Consider the following 21,319-nt stretch of genomic DNA (forward strand, 5'->3'; position numbering starts at 1 on the left):
TAAATCCAAACTCCCTATCCCCAGATCCCACTTTCTCATCCGTGCATATTCAATAATATCTCGCAAAATCCAATGTGTCTGGTAAATCTTTCTTCCCTCCACCACACACGTCTGCCCTTCCCCCACCACCTGTCTCAACACCCTCTTCAACTGCCCCGCTAAAACTTTCATAAAAGACTTATAATCCATATTCAATAATGTAATCGGCCTCCAATTTTTGAGGTCTCCCCTCTCCCCCTTTTTATATAAGAAAATCACCACCCCCGTCTGCAAACCCATCCCCCACCATACCCAATTCCGTTATTTCCCTATACAGCATCACCATATCTTCCCCTATTAGCTCCCAAAACTTACAGTAAAATTCCTTCCCCAACCGATTCCAACCCTGGCACCTTCCCTCCCGCCATCTCCCTGCCTGACCAACCTAGTCTCTTTTTATGACCAGGCTACAAAACGCCTGGACACAGGAGGAGGGGTGGATGTCGTATACTTAGACTTCAGGAAGGCCTTCGATATGGTGTCCCACCCCATACTGGTGAACAAGTTAAGAGACTGTGACTTAAGAGGATGACTACACAGTCCGGTGGGTGGCGAATTGGCTGGAGGGTCGCACCCAGAGAGTCGTGGTAGATGGGTCGGTTTCGACCTGGAAGGGTGTGGGCAGTGGGGTCCCGCAGGGCTCGGTCCTTGTACCGATACTCTTTAATGTCTTCATCGGCGACTTGGACGAGGGAGTGAAATGTACTCTGTCCAAGTTTGCAGATGACACAAAGCTATGGGGAGATGTGGACACGCCGGAGGGCAGGGAACAGCTGCAAGCAGACCTGGATAGGTTGGACAAGTGGGCAGAAAACAACAGGATGCAGTTCAACAAGGAGAAATGCAAAGTGCTGCACCTAGGGAGGAAAAATGTCCAGCACACCTACAGCCTAGGGAATGACCTGCTGGGTGGCACGGAAGTGGAAAGGGATCTTGGAGTCCTAGTGGACTCCAAGATGAACATGAGTTGGCAGTGTGATGAAGCCATCAAAAAAGCCAGTGGCACTTTATCGTGCATCAGCAGATGCATGACGAATAGGTCCAAGGAGGTGATACTTCCCCTCTATTGGGCGCTGGTCAGACCGCAGTTGGAGTACTGCGTGCAATTCTGGGCGCCACACTTCAAGAAGGATGCAGATAACCTGGAGAGGGTCCAGAGAAGGGCCACTCGTATGGTTAAGGGCCTACAGACCAAGCCCTACGAGGAGAAACTAGAGAAACTGGACCTTTTCAGGCTCCGCAAGAGAAGGTTGAGAGGCGACCTTGTGGCTGCCTATAAGTTCATCGTGGGGGCACAGAAGGGAATTGGTGAGTATTTATTCACTAAGGCGCCCCCGGGGATTACAAGAAATAATGGCCACAAGCTAGCAGAGAGCAGATTTAGATTGGACATTAGGAAGAACTTCACAGTTCGAGTGGCCAAGGTCTAGAACGGGCTCCCAAGGGAGGTGGTGCTCTCCCCTACCCTGGGGGTCTTCAAGAGGAGGTTAGATGAGTATCTAGCTGGGGTCATCTAGACCCAGCACTCTTTCCTGCTATGCAGGGGGTCGGACTCGATCTATTGAGGTCCCTTCCGACCCTAACATCTATGAATCTCATTCAAACACCCCTCCACCTCCCCCACTGTTATTTCCCTCTCCAATCCCTCCTTGTCCTCCTCTGCCACCCGTCTCCGTAACCGCCTCACCCACTGGTCTGCCCCCTTCCCACTCCCCCTTTCCCCTTTTATATAAGTCTTCAGAAAAATTTGTCGCCTCTTCCAATATTTCCCCCCTGTCCCTTCCAACCATTTCCCCTCCCCTGTCTTTATTTTCCCCAACTCTGCCTTCCCTTTCCTCACCCTAGATGCCAAATACTTATTCCACTTCTCCCCCTCCTCTGCCCACGGTGCCCTAGCCAAAAAAACCCTTTCCATCTCCCGCTTCCCAAACCATTCCTCTACTCTCCGTCTCGCTTCCCCTAACTTATCTCGAACCTCCCTCCCTTCCCCTGCCCTCTTCAACAATTCCTGTACAACCCTTTGTCTGTCCTTCAGTTCCCTTCCCTGTTCCCTTGCGCTCTTTTTCCCCTCTTTGATAAACCACTCCTTAACCCTCCCTTTTACCATCACCCACCATTCCCACTGTGTTGCAAAAAAACCCTGAAGTGTCCTCCACCCTTTATACAGCTCCCTCAGTTCTTCACACCTCTCTTCATCTTCTAGTAATTTAAAATTTGATTTCCATATCCCTTTCCCCTGTTTCCCCTCATCTCCTACTTCCACCTGCACCCTCAACATCTGGTGGGCTGAAAACCCCACATCCCCAACCGCTTTCCTCACAACCTTCACCCCTGGTGAAACAAAAACAAGATCTATACGCGATTGCTTCCTTCCCCCCCCGCATCCACCCTCATTGCCACCCTCTCCCCCTCCCATCATATATCCTTTAACCCCTCTTCCTTTTTCCAGTCCCTTAAATATCTCCCCATACTATCAATATCCCCTTCCCTTCCCTCCCCCACCCAATCCCCTCTCTGTATTATACAGCTGAAATCCCCCACTACTATTTTATGCCCTCCCCCCTACAAAAAATTGCCAACTTCTTCCAAAACCCCATCCTTTCTACCTTCCCCGCAGGTGCATATACGTTCCATAAAGTAACTTCCTCCCTCCCTACCCTCAAACTCACCCTCTGCAACCTCCCATCTACCATTCTTCTCACGCCCCTCACCTGGAAATCCCCCCCTCCCTAATCAACACTCCCACTCCTGCTGCCTTATTATCCTCTGCCCACCACGATTGCCCCCAACCCCACCTTCTCCGCAGGTGTCCATAATCCCTACCCCACCCAATTCCACATTCTTGTAGACAAATAATATCCACCTCGTGCTGCTCTAAACACCCTCTCACCCTTTCCCATTTCTTCTTTCTTAACAAGCTCCTCACATTCAAAGATATTATCCTCAACAATTTTTAATGCACACCTTCACCTTCCCCCCACACTCATCCCCTCTGCCCTCCATACCCGTAGCTTTTGCCAGAGCCAAAATGGTCGTCAGGCTCAAGAAACGCTTCTCCCCTCCCTCCCCCCTGCTTTCAACACTCCTTCCTTTTTCTTCCCTCCCTTGCATCAACCTTTTTCCCTTTCCCATCTCTTTCCCCATTTCTCCTTCCCCCCCGCTTCTTATCTCCCCATTTCCCCCCCCCTCACTTTCTTCACCTCCTTTCCCCCACCATTTTCTGCTCTTTCCCCCTGTCCTAAGGGGATCTCCCCACTTTCCCTCCCACTTACTTCCATTACCTCTTCCTCCTTCCCAAGTTTCTTCAAACTCTCTCCCCTTTCCCCTCTTTCCCTTCATCTCCCATACCCTCCCTCATGCCCACCCCTTCTTGAACCTTGGTTATTTCTTCCAGAGAGGATTCTGAGGAGACACTTTCCTCCTCTCCCACCTCCATCCCCTCCCCTTCTTCCTCACCTTCCCCCTCTCCCATTCCCATTCCCAATACTGATTCCAAATATTCCCCCCCCCCCCCACCTCCACCCCCCGTGGTTCCACATTTTCCTCATCACTCTCCGGTTCCGCCCCCCGCCCGAGCCCGATTGATGTACGACATGGGGCACTCCGGGGACATGTGCTCCTCTTTTCCACAAATAATACACTTCCCCACCCATCTACACACCTGTGACCTATGCCCCTGTCCCCCACACCGAAAACAAAGTGTAAATTCACAAAATGCTTCCAGGTGCCCCTCCTTCCCACACCTTAAACACAGCTTGGGTTGCCCCTGGTAATTAATATACCCCTTCTGTGGCCCCAAGTAAAACATTGAAGGCAAGTGTTTCACCCCACCACGCTTCTCCCCTTGAAATAACAACACCTGTGCCCTCCATGCCCCATTCCAAATTTTATATCTATCAAGAACCCAGTCCACCCACATCACCCTCTGCACCCTCCCCTCTAACCACCGCGACATATCCTCCCGCTCCACCGTATCGTTGAACAACCAAAACCCTTTCCCGTTCCTTCTCCCCCGCCTCAAAAGGTACACTCTTTAGTACCCCTGCCCTCACCAACTTATCGTGTCTCACCCAAAAATCGTCATAGGCCCCCTTCCAAAAAGTGGTAGTCCACGCCCTGCCATACTCGTGCGCAATTACTGCTCTCAGGTCCTTTGAGTCCACTCCACAGTCCCCAAATAACGCTCTCTCCATAAATTCAGCCCTTTGGAGTCTCGATTCTTCCATAAAGCCATCTTTTAGCAAAGTCGCTTTAATCCTCAGCTTGACCCACCACTGTGGGTCCTTCTCCCCCCACATGGGTCCTGTATCTTCTCCTTCCTCTTCTCTCCCGCATTCTTCCTCTCCCCAATCTTTTCCTCCTGAGCTCTTGTCCTGCTGATCCTACCGCTCCTGCTGATCCTTCTTACCTTCTTTCTTCCCTGCTGCCTCGACTCTTGGTGCCTCCTCCGCCTCCTTCTCCCCCCTCAGCTGCTCCTCCTGCTTCCTCTTCCTGCCCACCACCGTCCACACGCCTATCTCCATTAGCTCACCATTCTCTGTTGTCTCCGTCCTCTGCTCCTCCCCGTCCACCAGCATACTCCTCGTCACCACTGATCCTTCTGCCACCGATATGGCTCTGCCAGCTGCAATCTCCTCCTTACTCCCGGTCTCCTGTCAGCCCGACTGGGAAACAGCCAGGTTTCCGCCCAGCCGTCCCCAATCTGAGCCTTCAAGAGGCCGAGAAGTGATAACCGGCCCAGGCCTGGAGGGGGAGTGGGCACCCCGGGCTGGCGGCCCAAAGGGCCTGCAGAGCAGGACCCAGGGGTGGCGGTGGCAGTCGGGCCTGGTGACTGAGCGACTGGCTGGCTCTCCTGCGGGAAAGCCACTGTGTGGGTGAGCGGGGGCTGGCAGGCCAGGTGTGTCCTGTTCTTTCCTTGACTCCTTGTTTCGGGTTGCCCGGGGCTTAGTCTACTGCAGCTTCATTGGACTGGACTGGACTTGACTTGGACTTACTTGCCCCCGCCCGCCTAGACTCGGGCTTGCTTCCTTGCTTCAGTTCGCCCAGGCGGGCCTCCGTCTACTGCCTTGGTTGCACTTGACTTGACTGGGACTTGCTTGCCCCTGCCTCGACTCGACTCGGGCTTGCTTCCGTTTGCCCTGGTCTCCGTCTTTTGCTTGCATTTGATTTGACTTGACTTGACTTGACTTGGACTTGCCCACCCACGCCCTGCTGCTGTGGCTTTGGTCATTGTTGTCAACAAGGCTGAACAAAGGCAGCGTCTGGTCTTAAGCGGCCTTGCAGGCCGAGCCAGGGGGTGAGAGACAGAGAGGGTGCAAGGCCTGCCGGTAGCGGGGAAGGACCCTGCCCGCCGGCCTCCACGGCCCTCCGGGCGCCGCCCCCAGGGCCATGGTGGGCCCTTGCAGTCCACACCCCCTGCCCGCCTGGGCCCAGGCCTTGAGGCCCTGGCCCCCCGGCGGGGGGCAGTGCTGCCCGGCAGGAGGGCGGGAGGGCGTGTGCGCGCGCTCGCTTGCTCCCCTGCCAGCATGCTGCCCACCCGGCAGCAGCCCTTTGCATAGGTTCTGCCCCTTGGGGTCGCCCAAAGGTTGCGGCCCCGCCCCTGCTGCTGCTTTTGGAACCCATAGAGGAGGAGGAAGGCGGCGCTCCCTCAGAAGGGGAGCAGGCACTGGGCCTGGCGGCACTGCAATACCGGGCCAATGCGTGGAGGGGCTGGAGCAAGCTCTGAGGCCAGCTCCCAGCACCAAAAATGTGTTTAATGCATCGGTCCTCACATCGAGGACATATCAGCGATTAAACTGATAAGAACAGATTGACTTCTATTAGTAGATGTTTAGGATTGTAAATCCAAGAAAAAAACAGACAAAGCTGATAGGGAAATACAGAGCGCCCCGGCGAGGGACTAACAATAGAAGGATGGGGGTAAGGTGGGGAACGCAACTAGGTTACAGATGATACAAATTTAGGCAACTAAGCCCGGGGGTAGGGGGAGGAGGGAGCGGGTTCATGATGCCGAGAGAAAAAGAGGATAGAAACGCACAAACCTGTTAAAATGGTCCGCAAAGGCAGAAGAAGTGGTCCGAAGAAAAAGTGTCTCGGAGCATATACAGTCTCATTGCAGGGGTCCTTTTTGGGTGGAGCAGGGTTGTCCATTGCTGAAGAATCCTCTTGAAGCGAAGGTCCGTGGGGGGGGAGGGGTGTTCAGGTGGTCCCCTCTGGGTCCAGTCCGGCGGCTGTTCTCTTGGTGGTGTCCGTGTGCTGGTGGTGGCACATGATGTGCTCGACGTAGACGTTGTGGGACCATCGGATGGTGTCGGACACCATGAGGCAGCGCATCAGCTTGGCGTAGCGGCGGGAGACACGGCAGGCATGCAGGACGCTCTAGTTACTGGGGTCCCAGGCTCTGAGCGTTCCCACGATGAGCGCGTCGACCGTCACGTAGCCGCGGCCCCTCAGGGTGTCGGCAAGCGTCGCATACTTCTCCCGCTTGCGAGCCCGGGCATCGGTGAAGGCTTGGCGTCGGTTCTCGAAGGGGATGGTTACATCCACGATGACAAACTTCTTGGTCTCCTCGTCGGTGATCATGATGTCGGGGCGCATCTGGCTCTTGCAGCCCGGGACGGTGCGGTTGACGGAGACCTGCCGCGCTGCGGCCGGGGTGGCCCTCACCAGGCAGTCCTGGACAGCGTTGTGGCGGAGCTGCCAGGCCCTGGTGTGCTGCTTGCAGCTGCACAGCACGTGGGGGAGGGTCTCAGCCACGTAGCTGCACCGCTGGCACCTCTTGTTCCGGTGGTCGAAGCGGACGGCCTCGTTGAGAGGTAGGAAGTTGAGGCGGGCGCGGTGGAGAAAGCGCCAGTCCGTGAAGCTCCCGCTAGGCACGAAGTGGTTGCTGGCATCCCAGTTTGAGGTGACGTTGAAGACCTTGCCCTGGTCAGGTTTGGCCCTCAGGTCGCCGGCGTACTTGTTGTGGACGGTGTCCTTCAGGAACCTGTTCAGGAAGGTCCTTGTGCGGGGCATCACGGTCATGGGGTCGGCGTGTGGGGCTGGTTGTAGGGAAACTCCCGGTGCTCCTCGGTCCAAGTCCAGGCGCACCCGATGCGCTTCCCGAGGCAGCGCGTGGCATTGCGGGCTCGGCTCCAGAGCGAGGCAAAGTCCCTGCCATCTCGGCTGAACTCGCCCTCCAGCGAGCTGCTGAGGAAGGTGGCCAAGTCACGTCCGGTGGGTTGCCTGCCGATCCTCTTGCGGGCGGTCTCCTCCAGGGCGCTGGCAGCGATGATACTTACCGTCGTGTCCGGGCAGGTCAGGAGGTGGAAGGCGTGGGTGACCACAGCGATGTCGCCGACGTCTCTCATGTGGGGCACATTGGCACCCCCCTGCCGGTAGGGGATGTGCAGTACCTTGTTGCTGGCCTTCAGCGGCAGGTGCAGCCACTTCTTCAGCAGCTGCCAGATCTCGGTGTCTGCCTTCTTGAGGGGGGTCTTGGGGACTGCCGAGCCTCTCAGGACGAACGCGATGCGGGGGATGAGGAAAGTGTTCACCACGTCGATCTTCTGCCACGGGGCCAGCAGGGACGAGTCCAGTTTGTGTGCATCCTGCACGATGCCGTTGATGGTCTCCTCCGGTGTCTGGCTGGCCCGGTGGCTGGTGGGCGTCCCCAGGTGGCAGTAGGCCTCGCCGTCGCGCAGGTGCCGCATTGCCTGGCCCTGGGTCGTGAGGGTGGAGTCCAGGATGCGGCTTTTCTGCTTCCTGTCGATGTGCAGGGAAACGCGCTTGGCGACGTTAAAATGCAGGCCCATCCACCTGGCCGCCTCGGATGTCATGTCCAGCATCTGCTGCAGCTGGGTGGCGTTGGGGGTGAGGAGTACGAGGTCGTCGGTGTAGGCCAGGAGGCTCAACTTCTGGCCGTAGAGGTCGAGCCCGCTGGGGCCGCCTGCCACAGCTCGAAGGAGCAGTTCCATGGCCAGGTTGAATATGATGGGGCTGAGGGGGCAGCCCTGTCTCACTCCCGACTGGATGGGGATCTCTGCGGTCTCCCCGTCGGTGGCGCGGACGGTCATGGTGCAACTGCTGTAGAGCTCGCGCACCAGGTTGGTGACGCCGTCCAGCAGGCCCAGCTCGTGGGGGGTGCCGAAGATGTGGCGGTGGGGCACGGACCCAAAGGCATTGGAAATGTGCGCGGTGGCGTGGTTGGACTTACCTCCTGGTTCTCCGGGCGTTGTCCAGGGCTATCTGCAGGGTGAAGTTGTTTTCGTAGCAGCCCTCCGTAGACATGAACCCCTTCTGGCTCCGGCTGACGGCTCCGCCGGTCACCGCCCAGTCGGTGATGCAGCCCGCCAGGCAGCTGGCGTACTGTTTAGAGACAGTGGAGCGCAGGGGGATGGGTCTCCAGTTGCCCGGGTCGTTCGGGTCTCCCTTCTTGTGGATGAGGACCGTCATGGCCCTCTTCCAGGCGGCGGGCATGCGCCGGAACTCTGCACCTGTTGAAGAGAACAGAAAGAACGAGGCAGCCCGGGTCACGTTTTTTAAGGAGACTGTACCTGATCCCGTCCTTGCCGGGGGCAGTGTCCCTGTTCCTCTTCAGGCGGGCTTCCACTTCCTGCGGCGTGAAGGCTTCCTCGAACCCCTCCGCCGGGGGCATGGGGGTCAGCGCTTCGACGGTCGCAGGGTGTGGGGCGGCAGCTTCTGCTGGGGGGTTGAAGACCCTGCTGAAATAGCTGAAAAGATCCTCCCGGGGGACCTGGCAGAAAGCTGAGGGTCCCTCCAGGATCTTTCTCACCGCCTTGGGACGGTTGGTCCGGTACAGCTGCTGGATCCGTGAGGCTGCTGCTGGGTCGTAGCGCTGGCGCCTGGGTCACCTCTGCGGCTGCGGTCTGTGGTCCCGTCGCGTCGCCGGTCTACTGTTTCCTCGGGGTTGGCCGGGCCGGGCAGCTGCCGAGAGCTCCTCTGTGAGCCGGGCCACCGTGGCCTCAAAAGCCTCGAAGGTGGTGTCCTGGGAGAGCTCCTCCAGCCAGAGGGTCTGCCATGGAGAGGGCATCCTCTGCTGTGGGGAGAGCTCCGCACCGGGAGATCCCGGCACGCTCAGGGGCCGGAGGGCACCTGGCAGCTCGGTTCCTCCCGGCGGCTCCGGAATCCTTGGCGGGTCGGGGGCCCCGGGGGTCCTGGAGGAGGGCTATCCAGTCGGGGTGTTGTGTCTGGTCGGGGGTCCCTGGGTGGAGGCCTGCACAGTGGTGTTGTCGGGGCAGGTCTCTCCGCTGGGCGGGCCCCGGAGGTCTGGTCCGGTGGGGTTGCCGGTCTGGCAGGTCTTCACGCCACAGCCTGGGTGCGCCGGGCCAGGGCGGTGGACCTCACCAGCGTGCCGGGTCTCCTTTTGGCTCCGTGGCCTTGGCATACCTTCTGGTGATTTTTGAGGAGCTTCAAGGCCTCATATTGGGTGCCACAGAGGGAGCAGTAGAAAGCTAGGCGCAGCTGGTGGAAGCGCCGTAGGTTCTTGTTCATATCGCTGTGCGATCTGTACTGTCTTGGCGGGTGGCAGTTCGGGCAGAACAGCTTGTCCGGGAGGGGAAAAGTGAGGAACGTGAGCGTTGTCACGTCTGCTCCTTCCCCTGGGTCGTCCATGGGGGGGTCCGGTGTCGGGGGGGGGGGGGTTTGGGGCTCCTCCACCAGTGTGGGGAGACCCTTGCGGGGGCATCCTCTGGACCACCAGGGTCCGGGGGTCGTTGTCGTTCGGGGCCCGCCATCATCACCGAGGTGCTGTGGGGGTCTGGAGGGGTCCGCCGTCGCTCGGGGCGCTCCGTTGTCATCCGGGGGGCGTCCTCGGGCTCTGGGGTCCTCCGCCGGGAGGCGGCTCTTGTCAGCCGAAGTTCCGGGCTCTGAGAGTCTCTCTGCCTCAGGGGTCGATCGATGGTCGGGGGTCCGCCGCCGCCTGTCGGGGTCCCGACATTGTGGGGGGGGGGGGGGTGCGTCGGGGTTCTTCGCCAGCTTGGGTTCGCTGGTCCACCCTCCTGGGAGGGTCCTCTGGGATCCGTAGTTGACGTTCCGCCCTAGTTGGGGTCTCTGTGCCTTGAAAGTTCTTGACAGTGGATCAGGGCGTCCTTGAGACCTGGGGCTGTTGATCCACGTTCTGTCCTCCGAACCCTGGCATTCGCCCACTCCGACTGAGGGGGGACCCAAGGTCTTCAGCTATTAGCCCAAGCTGGGGTTTTCGCTTTATTGGGGTCTGGCGAACCGGAAGACCCTTTGGCTACTAACCTGAGAAGCACCGCCTTCTCTAGCCCGGCATGACTGATGAGAACCCTTGCTGCAACAGGAGAAAGGAAAGCAAGCTGCTAGTCAGCTCATTTTTTGTTCCTATAGTTCCGGCAGTCTGCCGGACTGGGTTGGCACCGGTCCTGGAAATGGTGCAATGCCGGGCGCGGTGCAAAAGTAAGCGGTTCTCTGTCTTTTTCAGTGATTAAACTGATAACAGATTTTTTTTTAAATTTTATTTTTTTTATATTAACAAAATACCAAAATATTGAAAATCTCTTCTCAAACAACAAAGACTTCGGTTATCCCGCTGAAAACACAAACATCTACATTAACTCCCTTCATAAAACATTACTTTCAAGACAACCAAAAGACAAATCACATTTCTTTTCTTCAAACAGAAACCGAAATGAAACGCACATCCGGAAAACCCCTTTGAACCCTTCAATTCAACCCTTTCCCATTCCCCTTTTTCACTCTATACCAAAATCCTAATAACTATCCCTCCCTTCACTCAAAAAGCCTCCTCCACTCCATCTCCTCCCACTCCCCTTTCCCTCTACTCCAGTAATATCCCAACTCTGCATACAGTAAGTAAATACACTCCCGTGGTGAAAAATAAAGCCCCTTCTGCACCCACAAACACCTCACCTTCCAAATTGCCACCTGTGCACAAAGTAATAACACCCTAACCTCCCACTCCCTCTTCTTACAACCCACCAACCCGTACAGCACCCCTTCAAAAGTCACACAATCCCCCCCATCCCATCGCTTTACAAAACCTCCCCACCCTCTGCCAAACCCGTTGAGCAAACCCACACCCACCCAAATCCTCCTCCTTGTACACCCCCCCCCCCCCCCCCCCGAAAAATAAACAGACTTCCCTCTGTACCCGCTGCACCTGCAACCAGGTGGGCGGGTACACCATTGCCACAAATAAGACCATCGGTGACAAAAACTGCTTAATCACACTAACCTTCCCCCTAAATGACAGCTTCCTTGTACCCTATATCCCTACCACCTTTTTCACCCTCCCTCGAACCGCCTCCCACTCCCGTTCCCCTTTCCCCCCCCACATCCATATAAACCCCCAACACCTTCACCCCCTCCCTCTCCACCTGCCACCCTTCCTCCTCCAGATGCCTCCATTCTCCTATCGCCAACAAGACGCTCTTCCCCCATTTACCCGTAACCCTGCCGCCTCCCCATAGTTCCTAATTCCCTCTACCACCCTCCCCAAAGACCCCTTGTCCCTAACCACAAAAGCAACGTCATCCATATATACCATCACCTTAACCCCTCCCCCCCCGCCCCGGAACCCCTCCTCACCCGCTGCACCAAAGGCTCTATCCCACATATAAACAAACCCGGAGAAAGGGGGCACCCCTGCCGTACCCCTCTCTCCACCTGAAACCCCCCCCCAGAACCCCCCTCACCAAAACCCTGCTTCGTGCCCCTTCATACAGTGCCCTCACCCACCCCACAGATTTCCCCGGAAACCCCATCAGCCCCAAAACCCCAAACAAAAACCCGTGCTCCAAACTGTCGTACGCCTTCTCAAAATCAACACTACCCACCACCACCTTCCATCCCCTCTCCCCCACGTACTGCAGCATCTCTCTCATCACCCATTATCTACAATCCTTCTACCCTTCACCCCGCATCGCCAACACCTTTGAGAACAACTTATAGTCTACATTTAGCAGTGTGATAGGCCTCCAATTTTGGAGCACCTCCCTCATTCCCTTCTTGTGTAGCAACACCACCACCCCCACTGCAAACCCCTCCCCCACTACCCCCATCTCCATTAGCTCGTGAAACACCTCCACCACATCCCCCCCACCACTTCCCAAAACCTTTTGTAAAATTCCACTGGTAGCCCATCCAAACCTGGTGTCTTTCCCCTTTTCATTCCCCCTAACGCCTCCCTCACCTCTCCTTCCGTCATGTCCCTCTCCAGATGCCCTCCCTCCTCTTCTTCTACCCTCTCCTCCAATTCCCCCAACCACCTCCCCCTTGCCCCCCCATCCACCTCCTGCCTCCTGTACAACCCCAAATAAAAGCCCGTCACCTCCCTCAACACCTCCTCCTGCTTTTCCACCTGCACCCCCTCTCCTGTAATCACTGCCCCCACTTCCTTTTTCCCCTTCCTTACCCTCTCAGAAAAATACTTCCCCCATTCCTCCCCGTCCCCCACCCATGGTACCCATGCCAAAAAACACTTTTTCCCGCTCCCTCCCCCGAAATCACTCTTCCACCGCCTGCTTTGCCTCCCCCCAACTCCTGCTTCACATCCCACCCCCCTGCCGCCTCCCAAATCAACTTCTGCACCCTCCCCTGCAGCCTCCTCAATTCCCTTCTTCTCTCCCACGCCTTCTGCTTCCCCACCTGCATAAACCACTTCTTAATTCTTTCCTTTGTAACCCTCCACCACTCCCACCTTGACTTAAACAAAACCTTTGTTGTCTGCCACTCACCATACTCCCTCCCAAACCTCCCATACACCCCCTCGTCCCCCAACACCCTTGTATTCAATTTCCACACTCCCTTCCCTCTCCCCCCCCTCCCCTACCCGCAAGTCCACCTTCACCACCTTGTGATCAGTAAAACCCACTTCTAAAACCTCCTTACCCTCCACCCTCACTCCTTCCGAGATCAAAACAAAATCGATTCTAGATACCCTCCCTCCCCCCGGATCGATCCTTGTTCCTACCTGCTCCCCCCTCCAAACGTCCACCAACCCCTCCTCCCGAATCCAATTCCCCAACCATCTCCCTGTACTATCCAATACCCCTCCACACACCCCCTTCCCTATCACTTTTCTATAAATACAATTGAAATCCCCAACAAAAATCCTTTCCCCCCCCTACCCCACATATCCCCATCTTCTTAAAGAAATCCCTTCTCTCAGCCTTCACCACAGGTGCATACAAGTTGAAAATCCCCCCCCCCCTTTCCACCCTCATGTGCTGCAAACGACCTTCAATTAAAGTGTCCACCCCAATCACCCTCACCCCTGCCTCATTCACCAAAATCCCCACCCCTGCTGCCTTATTTCCCCCACCCACCACAACTGACCCTTCTCCCACCTTTTCCCCAAGAAACCATAATTCCCCTCCCAACCAATCCCACATTCTTGCAAGCATATAATGTCCACTTTCAATGTTTTTAGGAACTCCCCCACCCTTTCCCACCTCTTTCTTGAAAATAAACTCTGCACGTTTACGGAGGCAATTCGGAAACTCCCTTCCATTTCAATTCCTTTACAAAAAACCAACAAAACCACCCTACCCCTTCACCCTTCCTCCCCACTCCCGCTCTCCGAGGACTCCCCGGATGATTCAACGCCCTCCCTCCATATCCCAGTTGTCTCAATGAGACTTTCCACAGCTCCCGGACTCAAAACACCACTCCCCTCCTTCCCTTTCCTTTCCCCCTCTCTCCCTTTCATTTCCCTTGTCTTCTTGCTCCCTCCCTCCTCCACCCCCAGTTTCTTCTTCCCCCCCTTCCCTTCCATCTCTTTTTTCTTTTTCTTCAAACCCCCCTGTTCCATCGTTTCCATCTCCTCCGCCCAGTCCTTCCCCTTCGTTTGTCCCGTCCCCAATTGCTCCACCATACCCCGCAGTTGTTTTAATACCATATCCCTTCTTCCCCCTTTCCCTCCCTTCTCTCCCCCCCATCTCTCTTTCCTCCTCCAGCAAACCCCTTACCCCTTCCTCTATTCCCCCCTTGTCACACTCCTCCACAGGTGTTTCCTCCACCACCATTCCCTCGCCCCCCTCCTGCTGCCCCTCCTCCTCCATGTTCCCCTCCTCTCTTCTGTTCTCCTCCTGGTTCCCCCCTGCCGCACTTTATTCGCATTAGAAAACGGGCACTGCTGCTGTATGTGCCCCTCCCGCCCACAGCCCCTGCATACCAGCTTCTCTTTACAAAACTGGGCCCTGTGCCCCATTGCCCTGCAGTGAAAGCATATGGTCAATTGGCAAAAGGCTGCCAGGTGGCCCCCCTGCCCACACCTGCTACATAACTTCGGCTGGTCATGATACGTTAAATACCCTTTATAGGGCCCAATATGCACCATAGACTTCAAATGCCTCACTGCCCCTGGACTCCCCCCCCTCCTCATGTAAGACCACCTTTGCCCTCCACGACCCCATCCAAATTACCCACCGGTCTCGCACTTTTTCAACATAAACCACTCTTTGGACCCTCCCTTCCAGCCAGAACCCCACCTCATCCTTCTCCAACATATCATTATACATTTTAATAAACAACACTCTCGCCCATGCCTTCTGCCCCACCTCAAAGTGCAACCCCTCCAACTCCCTGTTGCACCGCCTCTCCATGAGCTTTCCAGAAAGCAGCGTAGTTCTTATCATCCGCAAAGGTCACATTCCATTGTCTATAGTTATCAAAAGCTACCACGCAGCTCACATCCCTGGGGTTCACTTTCAATGTTGAAAATAGAACCGTGGCCATAAAGTCCACCCGATTCAACGTTTTCAGTCCTTTGTGGCCCTCCTGGCCCAAAACCACCTTCAGCCTCCATTTTGTCCCCCTTCCTGCTCCTCCATCTTCTTTCTCCGCTCCCGACGCTGCCGCAGCTCCTGCTGCTTCCTTCCCCTCCTCAGAACGCTCCTGCCGTCCTCCCTCCACCACCGCTGGTCTTCCCTCTTCGGGGATCTTCCTCCCCCCTGCTCCCGCCTGGGCCTTCCCTCTCTGCTGTACCACCCTCCACCCTCCCTCCTTCGCTGAACGCTCACCTCGACCTCCAAACGCTCCTCCGATCTTCTGGTCACGGCTTCCGCTCTCCCACGGATCTCGATCTTCCCGTCCTTCTCTCCTTTCAGCTCCTTCCTCTGCCATTGTCGCCTCTGTCAAAATCGCCAACGCCACTGCCTTCATCTCCGCCGCCGCTGCCTCCGTCCTCCCCAGCGCCCGGCCTCTCGAGGCCCGACCAGGCAGCGGCCGGACCTAGGCCCGTCCGCCAACCTGATCTGAGCCTTCAAGAGGCCGAGAAGCAATAACCCGCCCAGCCCCAGAGGGGGAGTGGGCCCCCCAGGCCAGCGGCCCAGCAAGCAGGGCCGGGGGTGGCCCCGGCAGGGCAGTGGCAGTCAGTCCTGGGGCCTGGCGACTGAGCGACTGGCTGGTTCTGCTGTGGGAAAGCCACCGTGTGAGTGGGCAGGGGCTGGCAGGTGTGTGCCGCTCCTGACTCAACTCATAGATTTCATAGACATTAGGGCTGGAAGGGACCTCAGAAGATCATAGAGTCCATCCAGCCCCCTGCCCAAAGGGCAGGAAGTCAGCTGGGGTCATAGGAGCCCAACAAGATAAGCATCCAGTTTGCTCTTGAAGGTGTTCAAGGTAGGCGCTTGAACCACCTCCGGTGGCAGGCTGTTCCAGACAGACCTTGCCTTGGGGGCTTGGACAGGAAAGAAATTCTTCCTTATGTCCAGCCTGAAACGGTCTTGTAGTAGTTGATGACCATTTGACCTAGTCGTCATCCATCCCTTGGGGCGCTCTGGTGAACAAACGTTCCCCAGATACTGTTGATCAGGGGTGACCACCTTAGAGGTGGCCATCAGATCGGCCCTGAGCGAGCCTGGGCTTCATCCAGGCTAAATAGCCCCAGGGCTCTCAGCCTGTCATCGTAGGGTCCGCTTCCCTGACCTCTGATAGCGCGGGCGTGGCTCTTCTCTGGACAGACTCTCTCCAGCTTCTCCACATCCTTTTTGAATTGCGGAGCCCAAAACTGGACGCAGTACTCCAGCTGAGGCCGAGTACAAGGGGAGAATGATGTCCCAGGATTTGCTTGAGAAGCATCTATGGATGCATGCCAGCGTTTTGGTCGCTTGACTAGCTGCAGCGTCGCACTGCAGGCTCGCTGCGGACTCGACTCCTCGCTTCAGGTTGCCCGGGGCTTGGTCTACTGCAGCTTCTTTGGACGCGACTTGACTTCAACTGACTTGCACCCGCCCGCCTCGACTCGGGCTTTCTTCAGTTCACCCTTGGCGGGCCTCCGTCTACTGCCTTCGTCACGCTCCACTCGACTCGGGCTTCCTTCCATTTGCCCCGGTCTCCGTCTACTGCTTTCATTTGCCTTGACTTGGACTTGCCCCCTCCCCCCCCCCCGCCACTCTGGCTTTATGACCAGATGAAGGCAGCGTCTGGTCATAAGTGGCCTTGCAGGCTGAGCCGGAGGGCGAGAGCCACAGAAAGGGGCTGCAACGCTTGCCAGTAGCTAGCAGGGAAAGCCCCGGCTTCCCCCACCTACCCTCCGGGCACCGCTTCCGGGGCTGCGGCGGGCCCCTGCGGCCCCGGGCAGGGCCCTGGCCCCCCCAGCGGGAGTGGGGGGGCAGTGCTGCTGAGCAGGAGGGCATGCGCGTGGGGGCCCGCTCGCATGCTCACTCCCCTGCCAGTGCGTTGCCCGACCGGCATCCCTTTGCATAGGGTCTGCCCCCTGGGGTCGCGGTCCCACTCCTGGTGCTGCTGCTGCTGCTTTTGGAACCCAGAGAGGAGGAGGAGGAGGAGGAAGGCGCTCGCCTGGAAGGGGAGCAGTCCTCACATCGAGGATATAGCAGCGATTAAACTGATAAGAACAGATTTTATTTTATTTTTCTTTTTTTAAATAACAAAGTATCAAAACCATAAATCTTTCAACACAATCAAGAAAAACCACCAGCTTTCTCACATCAAATCTCAAAAGAGAACCATTCACCCCATAACATAAGAATCTTTCTCGAACAGCAAAGAAACACTTCCCCCCCCCTTACCTAAACCACTCAAACATTTCGACTCCGTCTCATTTATCAACACATAACACACATCATAACATAGTTTCTCTCAACCCTTCCCCTCCCTTCCTCCTATTCAAACAATTTCCTCCAATCAATACCTTCCCACTCCCCTTTACTCCTGTAGTACCCCAACTCTGCATGCACCAAATAAACACACTCCCGTGAAGTAAAACAAAGCCCCTTCTGAACCAATAAACACTTTGTCTTCCACATCACCACCCGTGTACACAGTAATAACTCCCGAATTTCCCATTCCCTCACTTTACGCCTCACCAATCCACACACCGCCCCCTCATAACTCACACAATCCCCCCACCCTATCGCTTTACAAAACCCCACCACCCTTTTCCAAACCCTCTGTGCAAATGAACATTCCCACAATTCGTGAAACACCGTTTCCTCCCCCGTGCATAGTTCCCTTGGACACTCCCCCGACCTTAGCAACCCCCATTTCCACTGCTCCGCCCTCACTGTTATCACCCTTCTCACCACCCGCCACACAAAATCCTCGTGCTCCCCCTTCTACCTCTTTCCCACTATCCCCTTCAAGACCCTCCCCACTTGTCCCCACAACAATTCCTCTATATCCGCCATCCCATCCCTCCCTCTAATTTCCCTCAACACCCGCTTTGCTTCCCTCAATCCCTCACACCCCAACCCCACCCCCGCATATACCACCTCGCCGGTCTCTCGGCCCACAACCCCGTCCACCTCCCCCCATATAACCCCAACCTTCTCAAGTATCTCCCTTGCCTACACATTGCCCCCACTCTCCTCCCCTCCAACCCCGCAGCTCTCACCACCCCTTTCCAAAAGTACACGTACAAAAAAACCTCTAATTCTGGCACTCCCCACCCTCCCAAGTCTTCCCTCTTACATACCTCCGTCCTCGCCACCCTCACCGTCTTCCCAACCCCCAAAAAATAGACACAGTTCCCTTTGCACCCGCCTCACCTGCAACCAGGTGGGCGGGTACACCATCAGCATGAACAAAGTTGTTAGCAACAAAAAGTGCTTAATAGTCCCCACCTTCCTTCTAAATGACAGCTTCCTAGTCCCCCATATCCCTACCACTTTCCTCACCCTCCCTCGAACCTCCTCCCATGCCTGTTCCCCCTTTCCCCTCACATCCATATACACTCCCAGTACCTTCAATCCCTCCCTCTCCACCTCCTCCAACCCCCTCCACTCCCCCACCACCAACAAACTACTCTTCCCCTTATTCACCCATGGCCCCGCCGCCACCTCATACTCCCTAATTCCCTCCACCACCCTCCTCAAAGACCCCTCATCCCGAACCATAAACGTCACATTATCCATGTATAACATGACCCTCAACTCCCCGGCACCAAAATTCCCCTCACCCTCCCATCCCTTCTCACCCTTTGCGCCAACGGCTCTATGCCGCACACAAACAGCCCCGGAGAGAGGGGGCACCCCTGGCGCACCCCTCTCTCCACCCTAAATTCCCCTTCCAAAAATCCCTTCACCAAAATTCTGGTCCTCGCCCCTCTATGCAGTGCTCTCACCCACGCCACGAACTTCCCCGGGAACCCCATCCGCCACAACACCTCAAACAAAAACCCGTGCTCCAAACTACCATAAGCTTTCTCTAAATCTACACTACCCACCCCCACCCTCCACCCCCTCTCTCCCACATACTCCAACATATCCCTCCACACCGACTGTGTCCCCACCATCCTCCTACCCTTAACCCCACATGTCTGGTCTTCCCCCACCACCTCCCCCAACACCTTCCCCATCCTCGTTGCCAACACCTTTGAAAATAACTTATAATCCACATTTAAAAGTGTAATTGGCCTCCAATTCGGGAGAGCCTCCCTGCTTCCCTTTTTATGCAATAGCACCCCCACCCCCACTGCAAACCCCTCCCCCACTACCCCCCCATCTCCATAATTTCCTGAAACACCTCCACCACATCCCCCCACCCCCACCACCTCCCAAAACTCCGTCTGCAAACCATCCAAACCCGGTGTCTTCTCCCTTTTCATCCCCGCCAAAACCTTCCTCACCTCCATCATATCCCTCTCCAAATCCACTCCCTCCCCCTCCCCTAACCTCCTTTCCAACTCCCCCAAGAACCTCTCCCTCGCCTCCCTGTCCACCTCCCGCTTCTAATACAACCTCCAATAGAAACACATTACCTCCTTCAACACTGCCCCTTGCTCCTCTATCTGCACTCCCTCCCCCATAACCCCCACCCCCACCTCCCTCCTCCCTTTTTCTTTACCTTCTCAGCAAAATATTTTCCCCATTCCTCCCCCTCCCCCACCCACGGTGCCCGTGCCAAAACCATCCTCTCCCTGTCCTTCCCCCGAAACCATTCTTCCACCGCCCGCTTCGCCTCCCCCAACTCCTGCTTCAATTCCCTTCCCCCCACCGCTTCCCGAATCAAATTCCATTCACCGCCCAGCCTGTGATCTGAGCCAAGTTGTAGCCCATTTGCTGTTTACACATATAGTAGAGCAAAGGATGATACACCCGTAGCCCAGTCAGATCTCACTGCATCGGGGCAGAGTGAGGCTCCAGGATCCAGAAGCTGGACTGCTGTTGCTGGTCTACAAGCCAAAGCCATGCTCAGCAACTGGAGCCACACAGTTGCAGAGTCCACAGTCTGCACCTGTAAGAGCTGGTATTAGGGATACTATGTGCTCATGCTAGTCTAGATCAGCATGCTCTATGCACCAAGCAGCCACAGCCTGGGGCAACAGAAGGAAGGCTCTTGGTCAAGGCTACCATAAACTGGTGAGGTGGAAAAAGAGGAAAAAAAGATAGTTGTTTCTTGGAAAGCATTAGTAGCAGTACCTTCTTATTTCATCTTTTGAGGAGAAGAGATTATCGTAAGCCTTACTTTTGCCAGACTTGGCCATTTCCAAATCCTATGCCACACTACAGACATGTGGCTGAAGCACGAGATGTCTAATAGACTGTCTCTATCAGACCACCAAGCAAGGATTACAGGTGTGACCATCAGTTGATGTACTCATTTCTTCCTGTCCTTCGCTGGCCAACAAAGCCAGAGTAAATGGAGCAAAGGACCTACAAGACAACATGATCAAACAGATCATCCCAATGCACAGCAGCATCCCTTTGGCATGGAAAAAAGTTACATCAGTTCCTGCTACTAACCAGATGCTTCTATTATAGCCAATGTATGTCTACATATGCATCAGGATCCTTGTAACAGTTGCTCCTGCCCCTTTTTTTATTTTTATAAAAGGGGCTAAAACCCAAAACACACCACTAGCAGCTATGTCAGCACATACCATAAGCTAAGGTCAACAGGAAACACGACAGCGACAGGCAGCAGCAGCGTTCCATGTTGGTATAGAAGAGACAGTTCTGGAAGGGAGGATTTTGCATCTTGCACAGGAAGGGGAAAACCCCACCTAACTGACACCTTTGCAATCCAAACAAGAACTGCTTTGGTTCAGTTGCAAAAAGTTCCAGAGAAACCAAGCAGTGTGAATAAGAAGGGGTCACAGCCTTTGTGATGGTACTGGAACAAGCCACCTCAAAAAACACAGGGCACAGACAGAATCTGGGAAGTTCTCCAACTTTCCCTTCAAAGTCAGCTGCTGCCAGTGCATGCTACCTCCCTCCCAAGTTCCCCCCACTGGTTTAAGCGAGGGTCTCTATTGCACTCTTGTGGGTTATTGGACATGCGCTGGAGCAAGCACGTGTTCTCTTGCTTCTGGTATGTGACAATAGGGCATCAGGCTGAAGATGCGTCACCTGCTGCTTCTCTCAACTGGGCAGTGATAGTTATGGGAACTGTGACTGTACCTTGAGTCTTTGTCCAAGCCTGCAAAAGAAGCCCTGATAGCAGAAGGGCTGTTGTCAGGCTGTGAAGAGATGAGGCAAGTCCCAAGGTTTGGGGAAAAGAGGTGGCTGGCCCACTGCTGGGGAGAAGAGCAGTGCCATGGGACTCTGGTCCGCTGTTAAAGGCAGCTGGGCTGGCTGTCCATCTTCCACTGCCTTAGTCAAGCAACAGCTGACAGGTCTTTGGTATATCTGCTCACAGAGGCTTCAAACTTCCAGCAGGTTTCAGACTTCGCACATCTCTTTATCCAGGTCACCAGCTTGGAAAGCCTCTTTTGGGTCTCACACTTCAGAACTTCTGCTTGGTGTCGGGCCTGAAGCTCTGGAGAGAGAGACACAAGGGTGTAAGTGGCATCAAGACAGTAGTTAAATGCTTACAAATGCAAAAGATGAAGGAC

At 55.7% G+C, this 21,319-nt stretch overlaps 1 protein-coding gene and 1 pseudogene across 3 annotated transcripts in view; one reads left to right on the forward strand and one right to left on the reverse strand.

Moving 5' to 3' along the window:
- Positions 1–21,319, forward strand: part of LOC132248526 (zinc finger protein 436-like) — a 113,028-nt gene that overhangs the window by 43,811 nt on the left and 47,898 nt on the right. The gene's annotated exons all lie outside the window — the stretch shown is intronic.
- LOC132247875 (U2 spliceosomal RNA) lies at positions 5,695–5,869 on the reverse strand (annotated as a pseudogene).

The sequence above is a fragment of the Alligator mississippiensis genome, chromosome 1 (genome assembly GCF_030867095.1).
Source record: "Alligator mississippiensis isolate rAllMis1 chromosome 1, rAllMis1, whole genome shotgun sequence".
Classification (NCBI taxonomy): Eukaryota; Metazoa; Chordata; order Crocodylia; family Alligatoridae; genus Alligator; species Alligator mississippiensis.